The sequence below is a fragment of the Haemaphysalis longicornis genome, unplaced genomic scaffold (assembly GCF_048455015.1).
Source record: "Haemaphysalis longicornis isolate Haplotype H1 unplaced genomic scaffold, Haemaphysalis longicornis Haplotype H1 scaffold_1, whole genome shotgun sequence".
NCBI classification, from domain to species: Eukaryota; Metazoa; Arthropoda; class Arachnida; order Ixodida; family Ixodidae; genus Haemaphysalis; species Haemaphysalis longicornis.
The window spans coordinates 429,304,936-429,323,727 of record NW_027526203.1 but is presented as its reverse complement, the minus strand read 5'-3'; positions in this window follow the sequence as shown (position 1 = coordinate 429,323,727).

Sequence of the window (18,792 nt, the reverse complement as noted above, 5' to 3'; positions counted from 1 at the left end):
CACTTCGACTTCGTCTTCAAAGGTGCCGAAGCATCCGGAGAGGGCCGCGGCCGCATCTGTGTTCTGCGACGGACCTTTCTATTGAGTCGGCGTCGTTTCTTCCCGCGCGACGACACCAGGGTGGCCCCGGCAACTATTAGTGGCAAGGCGGCGCCGCCGGCCGTGCGTCTCTCTAAGCCACTTTGGGGAGGGGGACCTCCGCGACCGACTCGTTCGGCTTCGAGCCTGCGGCCATGTGTTTGTGTGGTCCGAGTGTGTGTTTCCCGCGTTTTCTCCTCTCTCATGTCTATATAACCGAACCCCATTTTGTACATAGGAGCGCATTCTACCTCTGCACTGAAAATAAACGGCTGTGTCTCCCGTTCTTCGGAGTCTTCCGCTTCTTGTGGAGGCCCCGGCGCTTGGAATGCCCGGCCACCCGTCCTAGCCGAGGAGCCGCTACCACGGAGATCGCAACAGTACAGATATAACAACTAGGGGAGTAGCAAGTGCGTGAACGTGGGTATCTCCCGAGTCACAGCAACCGAGAGAAGGCGAAAAGGACGCACAGGAAAAACGACGATCGTAACAATGACAGGACACGTTCAACAATTGGCCAGTAATGCTCCCCAATCACTAGACCATAAGGAGTGCTTATATGTCCTCGTAATTTAGTTTTCATCTTCACGGTCCTTTCATTATCGTGGCAGGAATGTTGTAGTCTTTATTTTAATATTTTTCTTAGTTTCTCTTTTGCCTTACGTAGACGTAACCCCAGCTGGTTTTGCGTGTGACGTAAACTATGGATTGTCTTCTTATTATTATTTTCTTTTACCTTGTCAATCGCATGCTGTTGCTTTTGACTTCGTATTTCCCGTGCGTTGTTAGTACTTTGTTCTTCGCACCTGAGATCTGAGTGCGCAATTTCTCTACAGTTAGAGACCTGGCAGCATTTCCAGACATTAAACTGCTGCCTGTAGATGCATGGTTGCGCTTTTGTAAAAATAAATTTCCTTCTTGAGCAATATGCAGCCTCTCACTCCACATTGTTTATGCTTTGCAAGTTGTAAGGAAACTGACTTGAGGGTATGGCGGTTCAAGAAATCTCTCACACTCGTCATGAAGTTTCCAAAATGTCCCTTGAATGCGTACGCACTAGTTAGAGTGGAAATGTTCCTGGCAGTCGCGTAAAAGCCGGAAGGCCAGGGCACGCGTCACTACAAAATCTGGCGGGCAACACAACCGTTTATGGTTATTAGATCAGAGGTTACCAGCTAGTTGGTCTTCCATGATGTGTACAGCGCCGAACATCACAATGACTGTGAAAAAAGCTCGTTTGTTGCTGTTGTTTTTTTCGGTGTACTTGTGCCCTTTTGCGCTGTACGCACTGCGCTTTTAGCGCCTGCTGACATCACTTCTTCGTAGGGCACGGATGCTTCACGGCGAAGCTAGTGCAACCAGCGGAGCAGGACAAAGGGCATACACTTGCAGATGCCGTACACCTTCCGGAACTAAAATATTATCATATTTTTTTGCAATACCTAGGGTGTAGCTAAAAGTAGAGATAACAGTGTGAAGGACAGCAAAGCCACTTCTACGAAAAAAAAATATTCCGGGCCATCTCCAACAACGTGAAACCTGGGGAGGGGCGAAGCATGCAGTGTATATTTGTGTTCTTCGCGCCTTGGCGTTTTTGCCAACGGAGATGAAACCGTTTGGGGGTAGAGCTATACAGCTTTGCTGTAAAAGTATCGTGTCTTTGAAGCACGAAGCGTTCTAGCGCAAGGCGCAAACGAGTGTCTTACGAAGCGTTCCAGAGCGAGGCGTAAACGAGTGTCCGGGTGTTTTGTAGTACGCGTTACGAAGCGTGCCAGTGCGAGGTGTAAACGAGCGTCCCGGTGCTTTTTTAAGTGCGAATGCACTTTATAAGCGACCCCAAACCATCCACCGCCGGCGGCGGCGGCGGCGGCGGCGGCGGCGTCCGCAGTGCTCCTCTATATTTAAAAAAGAAACAGCATCCGGCGCCAGGTTTCGATCCGAGGACTTTGCGGCCGCAGCGCGACGCTCTACCGACCAAGCCACGGACGCGACGCTGATATCAGTGTTAGTGACGCGCCTTATATCTTTAACGCATTCAAACTACGTCGTCAGCGGCGTGCGTTGGCGACTCAGCGGCGTTATAGCGGCTTGATAACTGCGTGGTGTACACGTGATACTACAAACCCGATGGAAGAGATGGAAGAGAAGGCGGCGAGGCGGTGGGCTGCGGGGGCCGAGCGCAAGCGCCGCAAGCGGGCCGACAACCGTGCATTCGCACTTTCACATTTTCCCCCTCGGGGAAATGCGGGGGAATTTTCTTGCGTCGCAACGTTTGTAGCGAGCGAGCGCGCGCATGATTGCATCAACTCCCACAAATTAAAAGTTTCTTATAATACGATGCTTTCTAAATTACAATTAAGCACTTCAAGCAACACAACTAAAAATAAATAAATACAATTTCCAACTGTGCTTGCGTTTACGTACTGATGACAGTCATGCTAATGTGTTTTAGTACGCGTTACATTCTAGCGCGAAGCGTAAACGAGTGTCCTGGTGCTTTAGTGCCGTTACTACATGAGACGACGGTTACGACGACGACATGAGACGCCAACAGCCCGACCCCCTAAAAAATGTGCCGCGTACCTGCTTGCTTCGATGCAAATGTCGTCGAAAGGCAATGGTCATCTGAATACCCTCTCTTCTGCCCTTCTCTCCCACCCCTCCCGATTTGCCCTCGCCCTATCTCTCCTCCCAAAGTGAATGCAATAGAAGTTTGCTCAATTCAATATAATTTTCCAGCGTTCGCACCCCTCACACGTCATCCCTTGTGACTTCTTTTTGTTTTTGTTGGTCTTGGAACAGTGTGAACTGACACTTTTGTTTTAGTATCTGCTTTCTTCTAGCCTCTCTTTGACACCGCTTGATGCTTTTTTTTTATTGATATCGTAAAAACCAATCCAACGTTCCTTCTTAAAGGAGACATGAAGACAAAATACAAGTTGGGTATATTAGAAAGACTGCTTAGTCCCGATAACAATGATACCAATATCATCGCAATCTTCGAACAAATAACGGAGATATTAAAGAAAACGTGTGAAGCAGTCGCGACCCCCTAGCCAATTTCCCGCAACTTTTCTATGACGTCACGGAACCTTGTTTGTGCGATTGCCGGCCGCCTAACTGACCTGTCGCGACGACACATGACTGGACGTCTGTAATGGGGCCTCTGGTTCTATTTCACCGCATCACTTGAATGCTAACGTGCAGTTAACGTACTGAAAATTATATTTTATTGTTGTCCCGTATGACGTCATTCTTGCTCATAACACGTCACTGTGGCGCAAAATTTGAAACTTTTTAAATACTTTTTGCTTTTTTTTGTTAAAAAAACTTCTTTTGTGGCTCTAATGAAGCTGAGTGAGATACTGAATCAAAGTTCTTTCAAATTAAACGAAGTTGTATTTTCTCTGCATGGCTCCTTTAAAGGAACGCTCGAACTCTGGGTTCTGTTCAAAGAGTGTAGTTCGAATACGTCCGAGGTTTCATTTAGGCTGAACAATGTGGACATGTGCGTGTCATGACAGCTGTTTAGTAGTTTTGGGTGACCTTGCGTATATATATATATACTTCATTTTCAAGCATTCTTTCACCTGATTTCTGGCCAGGTGGTTCAATCGAGTAACACAAAGACAGGGGTCGAAGCTATAACTAAACTACTCAAAGTTCATGACAAGCGCGCAGAGGCCCAACAGGTTTTCTTTAGAGAGGAGCGAATACTTAAATTAAGCAAGCTATATATGGTGCAGGTGATTCATTTTCTTTCAAGGAGACAGAAAGAACTACAACCTTTTCTTTTTTCTTTTGGTTGAGGGGAGGGGGGGGGGGGGTGGACGTGGACTGATCGAGTCCTTCACTGCGACCAACGGGCTAGGTTATTGTTTCAGGCAAACGGTTGGCAGGCTTAATCACTACTTTATTTTAGAGCCCATTATTAAGTCAATATTTAGCTTGTTTCCATTTTTTTAGTTTCGCTGTCTTTTTTACCAGGTCAACACAAAACGAACTTTTGTGCTGTAATCATCCAATTTTCAGATTTTCTCGAACTGAAAGTTGAAAAGTACTCATGCTGGGTGAAAGCATTGAGTATAGTTTTAAACAGTAATGCATGTCAGTAGGTCTTTATCAACAAACTCTGACTTAATTTACACTGTAGATCAGCTAAGATATCCTTATTCGATGTTCAAACCCATAGAAATTGTTAGAACTAACTTCTAACGATCGAAATAATGCGAATTGCACTTCACTTAAGCAATCACATTGTGAAAATCAATGTTCTGGTTACACCCATCCCCCCCCCCCCCCCTAACAACGTCATTTTTCCAATAGACGAACTTAGACAAACATTCAAGTCTGGCGCAGACTGATAGGTACATGGGTGCCGATTACTGCAAACAACATTCAAGATCTCCACATCTACTCAGGCGGCCGGCGAGACGCGTGTTGCAACCCTACATCATCGTTTCTACTTCTTATTGCAGCAAGACTTTGGAAATGGCAACACAAGTTGGTATGTCAAATGTAAGCGCAAACAGAGCACGATGAACGAGCAGTCCGGGCACAGCGCCGGCTCTGGCGGCTGCAAAGAGCGCGAGGGAGACGGGTCGTTCCTTCGGGGTGAAGGAAGCGAATCAGTTGCGGAGGCCGCCACGCAAGAACGGCTGAGTGCGCACCGCAAAGCCCCGATCCATTATCAGCGGGGGCAACTTTGTGTACAAACTGAGCGACGCACCGGCACTTCCCTATGCAAATGGATGCGGCGCGAGAGGAGAAGCAAAAAAAAGGGCTACAAGTCGCGGGCCACGCAGTGGGAGACTCAGCCCGCATAGATTCTTCCCCGATACTTGCGAGCCGGTCGAGCGTAAACGCAAGCTGGTAATGTCACTCACGGACGATATCCCCGTTTCCCGCAGAAGCCACCCGTATGTGCTTTGGCAGCTCTATAGCACTGGCTGTCCCGATAGATACCCCAGTCATGATACAGACGCTCCGGTTGTACGTGCTGTGTTGCGGGGGCTTGGGGCTCAGAGAAGGAGCGGACATCGTTCTTAAAGTTGAATGTAAAAAAATGCGTAATAGAAAAGAGCACAAAAAATGAACACGCACAACTCGTTCGTATTGGTAACTATTCTGTTTTGTTTGTTTTTTCGTCGGAGAGGAGCTGGAGATGAAGACTGTACGCTCTGCTTTACTCCGTGCTTGAGAATGGCGGCACGTGAAGTTTCTTCATAATGCTTACGTAACAAAACGTTTTTCATGTGACAATTAATAGTACCCCCCCCCCCCCCCTTCGAAACGATTTGTGTTCCGAGTACTGTGTTATACCTCTCAATTTCAGTGTCGATCTTCGGAACGAACTGTCAATGCGTCTATGAAATACCACACCAGGCCTTCACTCGTTCCTACCCTTCCTGCCCTCTGTTTATTGGCTATGCGCACTAAGCGATGCATTTAGTGTGATGAACTGCAGACTGGTACAGTGTGTGCAGACATAACTGTCTACAACATGGATACAGCGCATTTGCCAAGGAAGTTTTATGGCTCCCAGGTCTGGGGTTTCCGGGCGTCGGTCTCGCACCCTTTTCCGCGCTTTGCTACTGCAAGTCCCCCCACGGGTAGTGTTGGCTACCTGTCCGCACGCCGCACACTTATACCTGTCCAGGTGAGGCAAAGTTTATTTCTATATGTCTTTCAAATGGGCGAACTGCAGTACTTATTCACGTAACAGCTGCAGGTACAGTGTAGTAGCCGAAGCTAGGACCGCAAACAAGCTTCCGAAAGGTGTCTCATAAATGTTTCTTTTTAAGGCGAAAGCCCCAAGAGCCCATTGGGCGAAAAGCGGAGTAGTTCGGTACAGAAAATGGCCGCCGCTGTAAAGAGAGAGAGAGAAAAAAAAACACATAACAAAAAATGCTGCAATTTTTGCTCAAGTACGTAAGTGACTAAATTTCGGTTAAGCACATTAGTTTGAAAGGAAGGTTGGGTACGATAGGGTTCGTATGATAAACCTAGTCTCCAGATCTCGTGCATTACCACCCCTGTATACCTGAGCGCGTTGCAAGTGACGCAGCAAGAGTAATCCTAGTGCGCGACGATCGTGTCACAGGCGAACGTGACTGCACGGGAGTAGGACAAATGCCCGCCCGCCACGGGTTACTCTGATTTCGTAGAAACTGCAGTGTGAGCCTCTTTAGTCTGCTTATCGAAAATACGAAGAAAAACGAAAGCGAAGAAAGAGACGCAGACACGATGTAGAATTTAATAACTATTTTGTAAGGATCGCCAGGAGAAGCCGTGAGGCTTCATCATTCACAACACGTAAGTAGAGACAAATGCGCGATGGATTTTTATTTGCTCAAATATTTAGAAGCAGCGCGTCTAAAAAACGGAAAGTAAGGCTGAGGCAACTTCCATATACAGTGATCCCTCGTTAACTCGAACTCGGATATCTCGTAATATCGGTTAAGCCGAAACTTTTTTTTTTCGCCGTGCGTTCACCTCCCATAGACGCCATGTATTTGCCCGCTTTTACAACTAAACGTTCTTTCGGGGGTGCGCGGATATCTCGAAATGTTGACATAGAGGACACAAGGAGAAGTCCGTTACAGACAGCTGATAAGGTCTCCGTTCGCTTACCTCCCCCTACGCGCCGAACGCTGTCGTGAATGGCAAATTTCCGCTGTATAAGGCTGATGTCCCCGTTGCGGGAATGCTGTCCGACGCCCACATCTTTGAGAGAGCTGCGGACGATGCAGCTGATCATGACGAAAAGGAGCCTGCAGAGGCGCCTACCGAACGGCAGAAACAAGAGATGCTTCGCAACAAGGTAGAATGCAGCGGTGGCGGCCGACAGTTGATGCGATGCATCGAGCAGCTCGAGAAGGCTTTTGTGGGACCAGATGCGAACGCAAAACAGGCGAGCATCACGCAAAGCTTTCTTCCGCAATAAAAAAAATAGTATTTCCTGCGAACATTTTTTGCCTTTATTACGATAGCTCCCTTGTGCTGTGGATCTTTTGTTACCAGCATTAGCTCTTATTTCAGTGACCGTGCCACAAATTTTCCTCATTTCGCTTAACTTGAAACTCCGCTTATCTCGAAATTTTCAGCGGATTTTAGGACTTCGAGTTAACTAGGGATTACGGTACTCTTACTCCCCTTTTGTCGACTTTAAATCATGTTGTACGAGTTGTATCCGAATCCTTGCGTTGTTGGAAGTCGAAACGATACCTGATTAGCCGGCGAAAAAGTCGATACTTTAACCAGGTACCGAAATCGTTCACCTTGATAATTTGCACCTACAATAATCGCGTATGGCCTCACTCACAAAAAAAAAAAAAATAAAAACTAGAGTGACGAAAGGGACGCGACTAGGATGTAGCCGTAAAATTCCGGGCCATCTCCACTAACGTGAAACCTGGGAAGGAGCGAAGCATGCAGTGTATAAGTGTATTCTTGGCACCTTGGCGTTCTTGCCCACGGAGATGAAACCGTTGGGGGGTAGAGGTACACAGCTTTTCTGTAAAATTCTCGTGTCTTTGAAGCACGAAGAATTCTAGCGCGAGGCGTTAGAAAACGAGTGTCCCGGTGTGTTCTTTTAGCACGCGTTTTTGCCATCGGAGATGAAACGTTCTAGTGCGAGGCATTGGAAAACAAGTGTCCCAATGTGTTCTTTTAATACGCGTTAGGTTCCAACGCGAGGCGTTGGAAACCGAGTGTGCCGGTGTTTTAATACCGTGACTACATGAGACGACGACGACGACAGGAGAAACAGACAGCTCGAGCCCCTAAGAGGCTTCGCCCTTAAAAACGAAAGGACAGAACCAACTTCGGCAATGTGTCGAGGCATTACACCATTTAGCTGAATTTCGTTTCACAGTAGCCCTGAAGGATTTCAAAGCTTTGGGCGACACCGTGTAAGAGAGCAAAAGCGTGGAGAAGATGAGTAAATACTTCGCACGTATACTGATGCTTTAACTCCATTTTTATTTTTCCGTATTGGCTCTTACGTGACCAAAACATTCTAACAAGAAAAAAACGATTTAGACATTTAAAGACTCTAGTGTTTACACAACTTCGTGTTGGAGGCGCCACTGAAATGTATTCCGATGAGTTTGTTTCTGTTATTTAAGGTGGGGTGCATTGATTGTGGGACGAAGCGCATTGAATTTATTGTTTAGTAATGGTTAATTGCACCACAGGGCGAATATTTTATCGGACAGAAAACCGATATCATTTAAAAATAAGGCAAACTGATTTGAAGAAGTTGCATTCCAGCAATTACATTCAATAAAATATAGTGCTCAAACGAAAAACACTATTTGTATTAAACACCTCATTGAGCAGAGTGTTTTCCTAATATCTAAAAAGGGGGACTAACAGTAAAACGAACGTCATTCATTACAAGTTTATTTTTTTCATTTGGCACACCCGAAAAAGTTGCATCATTGAAGACCCCATAAAGACTCAAATGAATATGACCTGCCTCTCCCATCCCCCTGCCCGCAAAAAACAGAGTATTTATGTGAGCAGCACACTGCTTTTCTGGGAACCCTTCCGTGGAAATATCAGCTCACTCAGCGAATAAAATTTAATTTCGCAATTTTTCTCTTTTGAAGCAAGGAATGGAGCGGGTAAGGGAGGCACGGGAGCGGGAGGAAAAGACAAGTACGCAGCGTCGGCAGCAAGTTCTTCCCCGCACAAAGGCGCACGTGCACAAAATTCAACCCGACGTCTCCCGTCTTCGGGATTCTGCGAATTGGCGGCGCAACGTCGTACCCCGCTGGCCGGAGAGCCATTTCGCTGCAAAGCGATCCTGCCAAATCAATCCATCCACGCTGCGCCCTCCCGGCAGTCATATCGTCCCCCGCAGTTCCAAAGGCCCAAGCGAACAAAGAGGCTTCATGAAACCGATTCCACAGCGCCGGCCGAACGTTTACAGCTCCTCAAATACGAAGAGCCAAACACGCTGCGGGCAGCCCAAGAGCGCCACATCAAAGTATGGAGTCCGAATTTTGCCTAGTTTGGTGCGCAAACATTTCAGGCAGTCGCTGGAAGCATTCAGTATCTGCGCCTAAACCTTCGCCACCAATGGCGTGGTACAGTGGATAAGAAGCGGCCATAACCCAAAAAAGAAGGCGTAAGGGAATATGCCCCTAATTACACCGACATTTCTAGCTGTCTCATCTGAACTGCAGTTGACAGTGCTGAGACGACAACCTCTATCTCCGCTAGTGAAGTTGAGACAAGCATGGTAATCCCATTCGAACGCATGGATCATTATTAGATGGGGCATTTCGGCAAAATTTCACAGTCGCTCAGCAGAGCTGCGTTGATCTGTCAACAGAGCGAGCGATGGAAGAGCACTGAGCGACAGAGTGCAGAGAGCCCGTGCAGAGAGCTTTGCCAGGGTGACGTCAAGTCGAAGCGCTGGCGCCACCTGCCTGTACGCCGTCTCTTTTGGTACCGTCCCTCCCGCCCCTGCTTGCGCGCGCTGTACAACGAAGTGCGAAGCCAGTGCAGGGCGGCAAAACAGGATGCCGGAGTGAGACGCACGAATAGAGCCGAGCATCAAGTTTGCGAGGGAGAGGGACGAGGTCCTCCGACATCGCTGAAGGTACAGCTGTGAATCTTGCAGTATTTTTCTTGCATAAAAGGTGCTCCGCGTACTTGGAACGATTAAAATAAGAAATGAGGAATTTCCCAGCACGGAAGCAACTAAAATGATCAGAGTGCCTTAACATCTCACGCTATTTGGATTTTAGATTAATTCACAAATTAGTTCAATTAACATATAAAATATTGTAATCTATGAAACTTGCCAAAATTGTTCTATGAAGGCGTAAAATATCCCAAATATGTCGCTAAATTTGAACTTTCAGCGAAAACTTTTTGAGCGTCAGCGAATAGCGAATTTAGGAAGCTTGGATGAAATGTTGAAAAAATGAACACGTGACGGGAAATTTCATGCGTACCATACCCAACCTAACATTACGACGGCGGATCCACGCGAATGACGCAGCACGAGAGGGTTCTGAGCGCGTGAGGCTTGAATGGTACTCTCCAAGAGCTGGTAGTTTGAACTTGGCGCGCTTTCTTTAAACTGTTGAAAAATTTTCTGCAACCAGCAACATTTTTACACAATAAATGTTCTGGATTATGGTTATCTTCCAAAGCTCTACATCTTTGGGAAAAGAAGTTTACCCGTTGAACGAGTTCTTGAAAGCAATTATTTAATTTTAATTATTCAGATAATCTAAACAGTATCTAAAAATAGTGCGAGTAGGTCACGTCACCTTGAGTGATTGTTGCTTAACTTTAGGCTGGAAAACCAAACATTTCTCATTTGAGTCACTGGTGCAAGTATTGTCAAACGCCCTGCGTGAGACGGAGCTGAAGCGCGTGTATGCATTTCGTGCAGCGTCACCTTGATACGTTCCTGCACATGCTGCGGAGCAGTTTAATATGGGGGGGGGGGGGGGGGTGAAGTGGGGAGGGTCTATTCGGCATCTGACCTGGTTTACTACTCCGAATGCCAATGAGTGTTGTGACACGCATATATGCAGGAGTACAGGTACGTGGAAGATTCGGTGTCATGAGAAACCTCGTTCATAACGAGAGGGCAACGTGTACCCAGGCCCAAAGTAGCCTCAGGCGGCTGCGGTGCGAGAAAATGCCTGAGTTTGAGGCACGCGGCAGCACAGGCGTGCAATATCGTCTTCACTAAATGTTTGGGTTTTGAAACTGGGTCCGTACAAAAAGAACATGATCAATGGCCACGCGGGCTCTTCAGATATGGCACAGAGGAGAAGATGCTAAAATAATGTTATCGTATTTGTACGATTCTCACACACACATTTTTTTTTTTTTTTGCTAACAGTAGCCTTCAAAAATGTGCGCGCGTTAGAATCCGGCTCAAAACCGGAATTGGCTCCAAAGCGGCCAGCAGCACGCCATGTACACGAACTCCTTCAAAAATCCCACTCAGTACAATCCTAAACAATCCGTAAACATCCCGTAGGTAGATTTTGGTACACCCATCCCTCCATACGCACGGCTTAGCCATCTTTTGCACCTATTTCTGCTGCTGCAATCAGCACCTCGTTTCAGTAGTTATGGCTACCAAGAGGCACAACTATAAAGCGTCCATCAAGCACAAGGTAATTTTACTTGCCGACAGCGAGAAGAACCGAATAGCATCATGCACACTGGGCATCCCGCAGTCATAAGTTCATGATTACGTAAAAAAAAAATGGAGCCATATTTTTTTGCAAGGCTTCACCGGCCCTGAGCATGTACGCTATCTAGAAGTTGAAAACCCTCAAGTAAAATTCGAAAATTAGCAACTAATGAACCAACGGCCCGTCACGTCTAATATTATTAAGGTCAAGGTACTTGAAATCGCAAGCACTTTCAATGTTCCCCGGTCTAGTTTTAATGCTAGCAGGAACTGGATAAGTTGGTTTATGAATAGCAAAGGGTTTTTGCTGTCACAGTCACGTGTATCAAATAAAATTGTTTTTGCCGGGTACGTGGGGTCATGTCTTTTGCAGCTAACCAGTACAATCGGCGTCAAGTTTTTTTTTTTTTTTCGAATTCTACTGCGTAAACGTACTTGCGCGTTACAACCAGGGACGCGTTAGAATTGCGCAACCACAGTATTGGGTAGCTTTTTGTCCAGGTGGTGCAGAATGACCTCGCGACGTTCGCATCGGTTCTGCGGCATCCAGAAGGGGCAGGTCGGATCGAGTGCGCAGAGTGGTTAGTGGTTCTATGCGGCGTCGGTGTCGCAGAAAATGCAGGTGACGGGGCACCGCTCTTCGTAAATAGGCTGGACGACAACCGAATGGCTATTGGCGGCAAAAGCTCTGCGGTCACCCTTGACAGCTAGCCGCACCACCGTGAGAAAATGGCCATTGCGACACAGCAGCTTGTAACATAGCGTGGGTGGGCAGAAAATGTATTTCCGGGGTCAGATGTTCTCTCGAAAATTAAAAGGTAGGCGTTGAAGCGCCGGCCGCGAGCCCGTAAAAGTGGCCCAAGCACAGTATGGTCCGTGCGGGACGTAATGCAGCGCCGAACGTAAATCACATACACGCTACGAAAGCTCTTCTCGGCTTTTCGCGTACATATAGAGTAGTTAGGTATTTGAACGTTTAATATTTTTGGGCTAATATCTCCAGGTTCCTTAATGATCGGAGACTCTCTGCAAGTTCGGTTGCCGTTACAATTCTTCCTGTCACTGAGCAGCGCTGCAATGGCTGTGCGTGTTGATGGAGCCCTGGTGGGTGAAGCGGACGATGTCGCAGATTCATCTCTCTATAGGTGCGTTTAATTTCAGTGAAATTGGTAGCTTTGACTTACTCGCGATGTCTGGTACCATGCTGGTACCATTCACGGATGGTGTAGGAAAGCAGGTACACTGGGACCGTAGATCTTGGACCTCGAATGCAATACTGAGTTGAACGGGTGTCCATTTAAACCGCAGGTGTCTCTTGGACAGCCCCTCTTTGGTAAACACAGGGGGTGAAACTCTCCTGCACCTATGAGGGTTCCCGCTGTTCATTCTGCCTTGTGCCCAGCTTGTGTCCCCTTGTGAAGACATATGAAGGCATAAAGCGCGCTTTATCGGTCCACTCTTGGCTTGCGTTAATGAGAGCACACAACAAATTTCCGCTGTGAGGGCAGTGACTCTTGGCGGGGAACCTTCCCTCAATCAACCCTTTGGCATGCCCTACTAGATTCTGAACCCTTTTTAAAGCGTTTTGTGTGCATGTGTCACAACCCGCACACGCATATGTCGGTGTGTGTTGGTGAAACGAAGGCGCTGTTCGCGGGACGTGAATGATTGTTTAATGAGATGATGAAACTGCTATCTAATGATGGTGATAGCAGGAAACAGCTGCCAATAGCCCCTTCTCCTTACTCTGATATTTTCAACATCATCCCGGCTAAGCGATAAATGCAGGAAGATGCTGAACGTAACGCGAGGAGTTAACTGTTTTCGGTGGCTATCGTAAAAGACATCCTTAAAGCCAACAGCAAAAACACTTTTGTTCAAGGTCACGTAAGCAGTTCATTGTAATAACTATCCATGTCGTGTCCGTTGTAGCCGCACCGTTCTAGCCCATACTTTTGCTTTCACCGATGTTTCAACAATCTCTGGCACACGCGTTCAGTAGAATCAGACCAGACTAAGCGACTCGTGAGGACCAATGCAGGTCTTGGATAACAACCTGTCAGCGCTGCCGCAATCTTCACGTTGATTGCGCGTCCGATGGCTTGTTTGATTTTGGAAGCATCAGGTACTGGATGGAGCTCTTTCTGTGCGTATAGCGATTCTTCTCTTCGGGGCCAGTCCTGTCCTCGGCCCGATCCGTCGGCAGTTGCTTATGAGCCTCGGTGGAACCTTCTTTAGGGTACCTGTACCTGCTTGCCATAGGTCCACCCTGTTTCGCAATTTTCGCCATTTCCTTTTTGACGTCTCGCCCTTCAGGTCTCCACGTTCTGCCTTCGCCAAGACTATCCCCTCTGAAGTCCGTCGCGGTACGTGATATATACTTTAATGGGCTGATGGAACTAATATCTAATGATGGCTATAGTAGAAGGCAGCTGCCAATAGCCACCTCTTTTTCCTCTAAAGATTCCAAGAGTGTGCATGTGGGCATATGTGGGAGAGTGGGAGAGTAGGGTTTGCATGGGTCGTGTGTACTTGCACGCGTGGATGTGTAGTTATTTGTGTATTTATTCTGATAATTGCTTCGTAAACACCACTTTTAACGCTCGTGAAGACTGGTAGGCATTTTAATAGAGCAAGTTGGCCTCTAGTCTCCAGTTATATTTGTCTGTAAAAACCTTGCATTTCTCGCATCGCAAGTTGGGTGAGCTGTATCGTCACTTGCTTTCGGAGGCCATTTTTCTGAGAACACTAAACAAAATTTTCTCAAATAATCTACCCAGCAACTTTTTGGCCAGTTTGGCACTTTTTTAGCCAAACGCACATAACGTGACGTTTCTGCCGGTTGACGGCACCGGCGGCTTCTTTGCTCTCAACAATAACAAAAATGCTCACAAAGAGCAGCAGCATAAGCGTCTGTCGCTAAAACAGTCCATACAAGAAAAGCAGACGTCCAGAAACACATTTCTTTTTTATATAACAGTTCCTCATCTTTTGATAAACTCCCGTGCATGTTTATCGTTTAATTGCTCAGTTCTTGGTTTTTTTTTTAGTATCTATAGGATACATCCGTCTGCCAGCGAACATGAATGATCAGCAGTAAAGTTTCTGCACATGTACGCACTAAAATGTTGTAGAATTAAACAAGAAGAAAAGGTAATTTCTCTCTTGGAGAAATTTTTTGCTTCTTAACCAGCGTATTCGATATGCAATCCATCAAAGCACTTTAATAAGCATCTAGCTGGAAAGATAAGTGCTACGGCTTATAACTTTTCAAAGCCCAGATAACCTTCAAAGGGCTTATAAGAAGCAAAACGGACGTGCTCCGGCGAAACAGTCAGTATACACAAAGAAGCGTGGGAGCGAAAACACTATGCGATAATAAGGATGAACGCGTGCGATCGCAACCGACGACCAACAAAGCCGAAAGAGAACGCGCGTATACCGCGAAGGCAGCCTCCCAAAGGGAGCCGATTCCAGTGAATTCCCGCAACGAAAACAGCGAGCACGCCATTTCTGCGAAAAATAACTGCACGAAAAAGAAGAAATTAAGAGCGCGAAACATGAAGGCGTTTTGGGTGGCATGTATATGAAGGGGAGTGTTTTGACGGCGCGCGCTGAGGCGTTCGCGAGCGCAACGAATTTGGCCGGGATTGTTTTTTTTTTTTTTTGCGTGTTGAAAGAAGTCGAATAGAAGCAGCGAAACAAGAAAACTGATATGCGTGATGCCGATGTCTTTGCGAGATGTTCAAGCAAGGTTTCGCACCTGGAAACATGTGTAGGAACGAACGAGAAGCGACACGCATGCACGGAGACGGAGCATGCTTCCGATTGGTTTTATTTGCAAGCGTTTCTCTTGTAAGTGTAAGAATTGAACTTAAGGAAGACGAAACAAACTGAACACGAAAAAAGAAAAACAACGTGAATGCGTGCTCGAGTACGCGCACACGTCCATTCGCCGCACGCCCGACGCTAACTCATACAGCTACAGTAATGGAAAACTGCGTGCCAATCTGGTAAACAGGAGCACAATTATAAGTGTTTGTGCTAACCGTTATTGTTTCCCCAGGAGACACAATAACATTAAAAGGAAAGCAATGAGTGCCGCCACACTATATGTGCAACGTGAAACAGTCAGAAAACGAGGGACAGGGCAATTTCCAAATGAAGCCGAAGAGAACATCTCTGCTATATGCTGGGCTTGCTACTTTATGCACGGGTGTTAGATATTATGAATGTTGAAGGAAAAGTAAAAATAATTAGGTCCACGGAAACAGGCGTACATACATGATCATGTAAAAACGGCCTCCCGCCAAGAAGTCTTCAAGTAGCTCAAAAGAAGCTTTAGGCCTGTGACCCCAAAGCCATGGCTGTCTAGGTGACGTGAAGAGCTCCTTGCACGGAGATCTTCCGTATTCTGCCGCTGTCATGGCATTACGCGAGCACACGACGTTCGGATACACTTACAAAAAAAATTCAGTGCCAGCCTACTCTGTGAAGGTGGATTACCAGCGGAACTGTTTCTGGGTTACCGGGGTAGAGGGACAGAGGTTCCTGAGAAACCACAAACAGTCACACACCGCGCAAGCGACGCCGAATTAATTGGCCACAAACTGTCGCTCAAACCGCGCCGTTGCGCAGGGCAAGCGTTCAGCGGGATTGTAGTCACGCCGACGTTTTGCGTTTTCCGCGTCGCTGTCTTCGGGGTCCCGATGAACATCGCGCTTACGCCTAGCGGCAGCGGCCCGATCGTCGTCGGTGGTTTCCGACCTCTGCCTTTACTATTTTTTTTATCATAAGTAGGCTTCACTGCGCAACACAGAATTTGAAAAAAGCCAGCTTACAAAGACCAAGCTTACCGTAATCTTCGCAAGTCGGCTTCTGTTTTAAACGCAAGTGCATTGCTGAGAATACATTTTGGGGCAATATGCGCCATCTTATATCAAAATATGAAGCTCGGGACGTGAACAGGTGGCCCAAGGGAGGGGGAATGCATACAGCGCGAGAAGACAACACGTGCGGTTATCCACGGCCCGTTCAGAAAACAGTGGACAGCCCATAGATGGCTCCACGCGTCATGGGCTCCTACGGGATATGAAATGTAAATGCGCGCACGAAAGCTGACAGAACCAGCGCCTTTTCTCGTCCTACGAACGTAAAAAAAGCAGAAACTGGGGAGTTAGCTTTTCATAGGTCCGCTGTAAAAAATATTTATCCGAACGTCTCAAAAGGGATACACAAGCTCAAACATAGAGAAACAGATTTAGTGCCGGGTACATTGAGGTGAGGACACTGTATCACGCCCAAAGGGCGTTTGTGCAGACTTCACGGAATGAGAAAAATGCTTTGAAGGTGGACAGTTCCGCATTTCACCCAAGCTTCATGCGTCATCCAATGGCGGGCAGTTGCGACAAGGGCGGAACTGCTCAAGTGGAATGAAGTTTGAGTTTGAGACGCTTTCAAGATTTTGCAATAATTCTATTGTTTCTTCGCAATTGTCCAAAACGCACAATTACCGAGGGAAGATATAGTGAGAAAACCTTTGGTCATCCATAACACGACAAAACAAGGAGCCACAAAAAGCTCGGGCCGATTTTGTCAATAAAAATAGTGAGATTACCATATTTGATTTAACTTCGCTAATATTCAAAACGGGTGACTATGTTCTGTCTCCGGCCGATTTTTTTGAGCGCCGAAATACTCAACTTGCTCTAGCCATTATAACTTACTTCCGCAGACCGTCCAATAATTGCGATCACGGTGGCTGCGGAATTTGACGGGTTTTTCAACTCAGTACAGATATTGTAACAGTGCAAACCTCCCTCAAACCTGGTAAATGCTCAGCGCAAAAAAAGGCGAGGACGGTGGCATACGACACAGCGCCTGTCTCGTACGCCACCATCCTCATCTTTTTTGCGCTGAGCCCCCCGTCATTCAGTATGTACCAACTAGCCCAACAGCACGTTTTAAGTGCGAATGCACTTCTTAAGCGACCCTGAACCTGCGTCCACCGGCGATGTCCGCGCACGTGGAGATGGGCGCGCGCAGCCTGGCCGCTGACATACCCACGTGGGGGATTGGCCAGGAATCTCCTCGTCTTCCTTGGCAACGGGGGGAGATGGGTGCGCGCTGCCTGGCCGCTGACATGGCACATACCCACGTGGGGGATTGGCCAAGAATCGGGCGTGAGAAGGGCTAATGCACCTGCTTAAAGGAGTACTGACACGAAATTTCAAAGCTGAGATCCGCTCTAGCAATCAAGTACAACGACAACACAAATAGGTGTCTGTGAATAAATGCATCTTTCTTTCTTTGTAGTTGTGTGTGTGTGTGTGATCTCTCTTTCGCGAACATTACCGAACCGCGCAAATTCAACTCGTGCATTCGCACTTTCACATTCTTCCCCTCGGGGAAATGCGGGGAATTTTTTTATCGATGTACCTTGCCCATTTGTCACGTCTGTAGAAATATTGAACATACTTTAGTTTTCGAACTTTCTTTCGAACTCATATCTATTGTTTGGCTGTCGTGAATTTTTTTTTCTTTTGCTGGCGGAATAAACTAACCTTAGGAATTACTTTGTCAAGATAATTTTTTATGGACTCAAGACCCAAACCCTTCTTAAACAACTAAGCCCAAAAACTAACTTTCGTCCATTTTATCACTGCTGTTACCTCTTTTACGCCGTGTGCCTGCTGCAGGGAGATGTTGCAGTTTTTAGGAGTTGAGGAAGATGATGTGGCCCACTGGGACACTTTATCTCAGGCACCGAAGCAAAGTGTGACGAAAGTAATGTCAATGCTTATTTAGAAATAAGGCCATATAAGCTGCTCAATTCTTGCATATGGGTCCTTCCACATAAAATGTCCACGAATGACTCTCTACCATCACTAATTTAAAAAGTCACGCTGTCTGTTAGTACTAACGGTACTGTACCGGAATATGTGTGCCCGAATAATGTTTTTGATCCCGTGAGCTCCAGTTCAGCTGCAGAGGGGACGGAAAAATTGGGTATTAAAAAGATCTCGAGCAATCGTCCTACTCTCACACAAACAGCAAGAAATGTAGTACGTTTCCTGTGAGGTAAACAGTGTCGCATTTTACGAGGAAAAACTGCGTGTCGGGAACTAGACAGGGCGGGCGCTGACAAAAATAGTTTTCTCTGGATTCATAAGTACTGAACTTTGTAATGGGGCCCTGTACAGCTCAACTTTATTTCTCACATTTATTGGCCTCGAGGGCCACCACTGGATAGACAGGCGCTGTGGTTGTTTTGACGTTACAGGTAGGGTGCCCGATCCCAACTCCCTGCGGGGCTGGCTAGTGGCACGATACGTTTGGTTATAATGACTATTTATCTGCACATTTTTCGGTCCATTTTCGGAGTGGAAATGTGTGTGTTCGGATACTTTGGGCTTTGTTTACCGCATACATAGTTGCTCGCACAGTGTAAAAAGAAGAAAAACAAAGGAACACGAGGATGGAAAAGTGCGGCGAACACAAGCACTGCATTTTCCCCATTCTTTTTGCGTTGTAGAGTT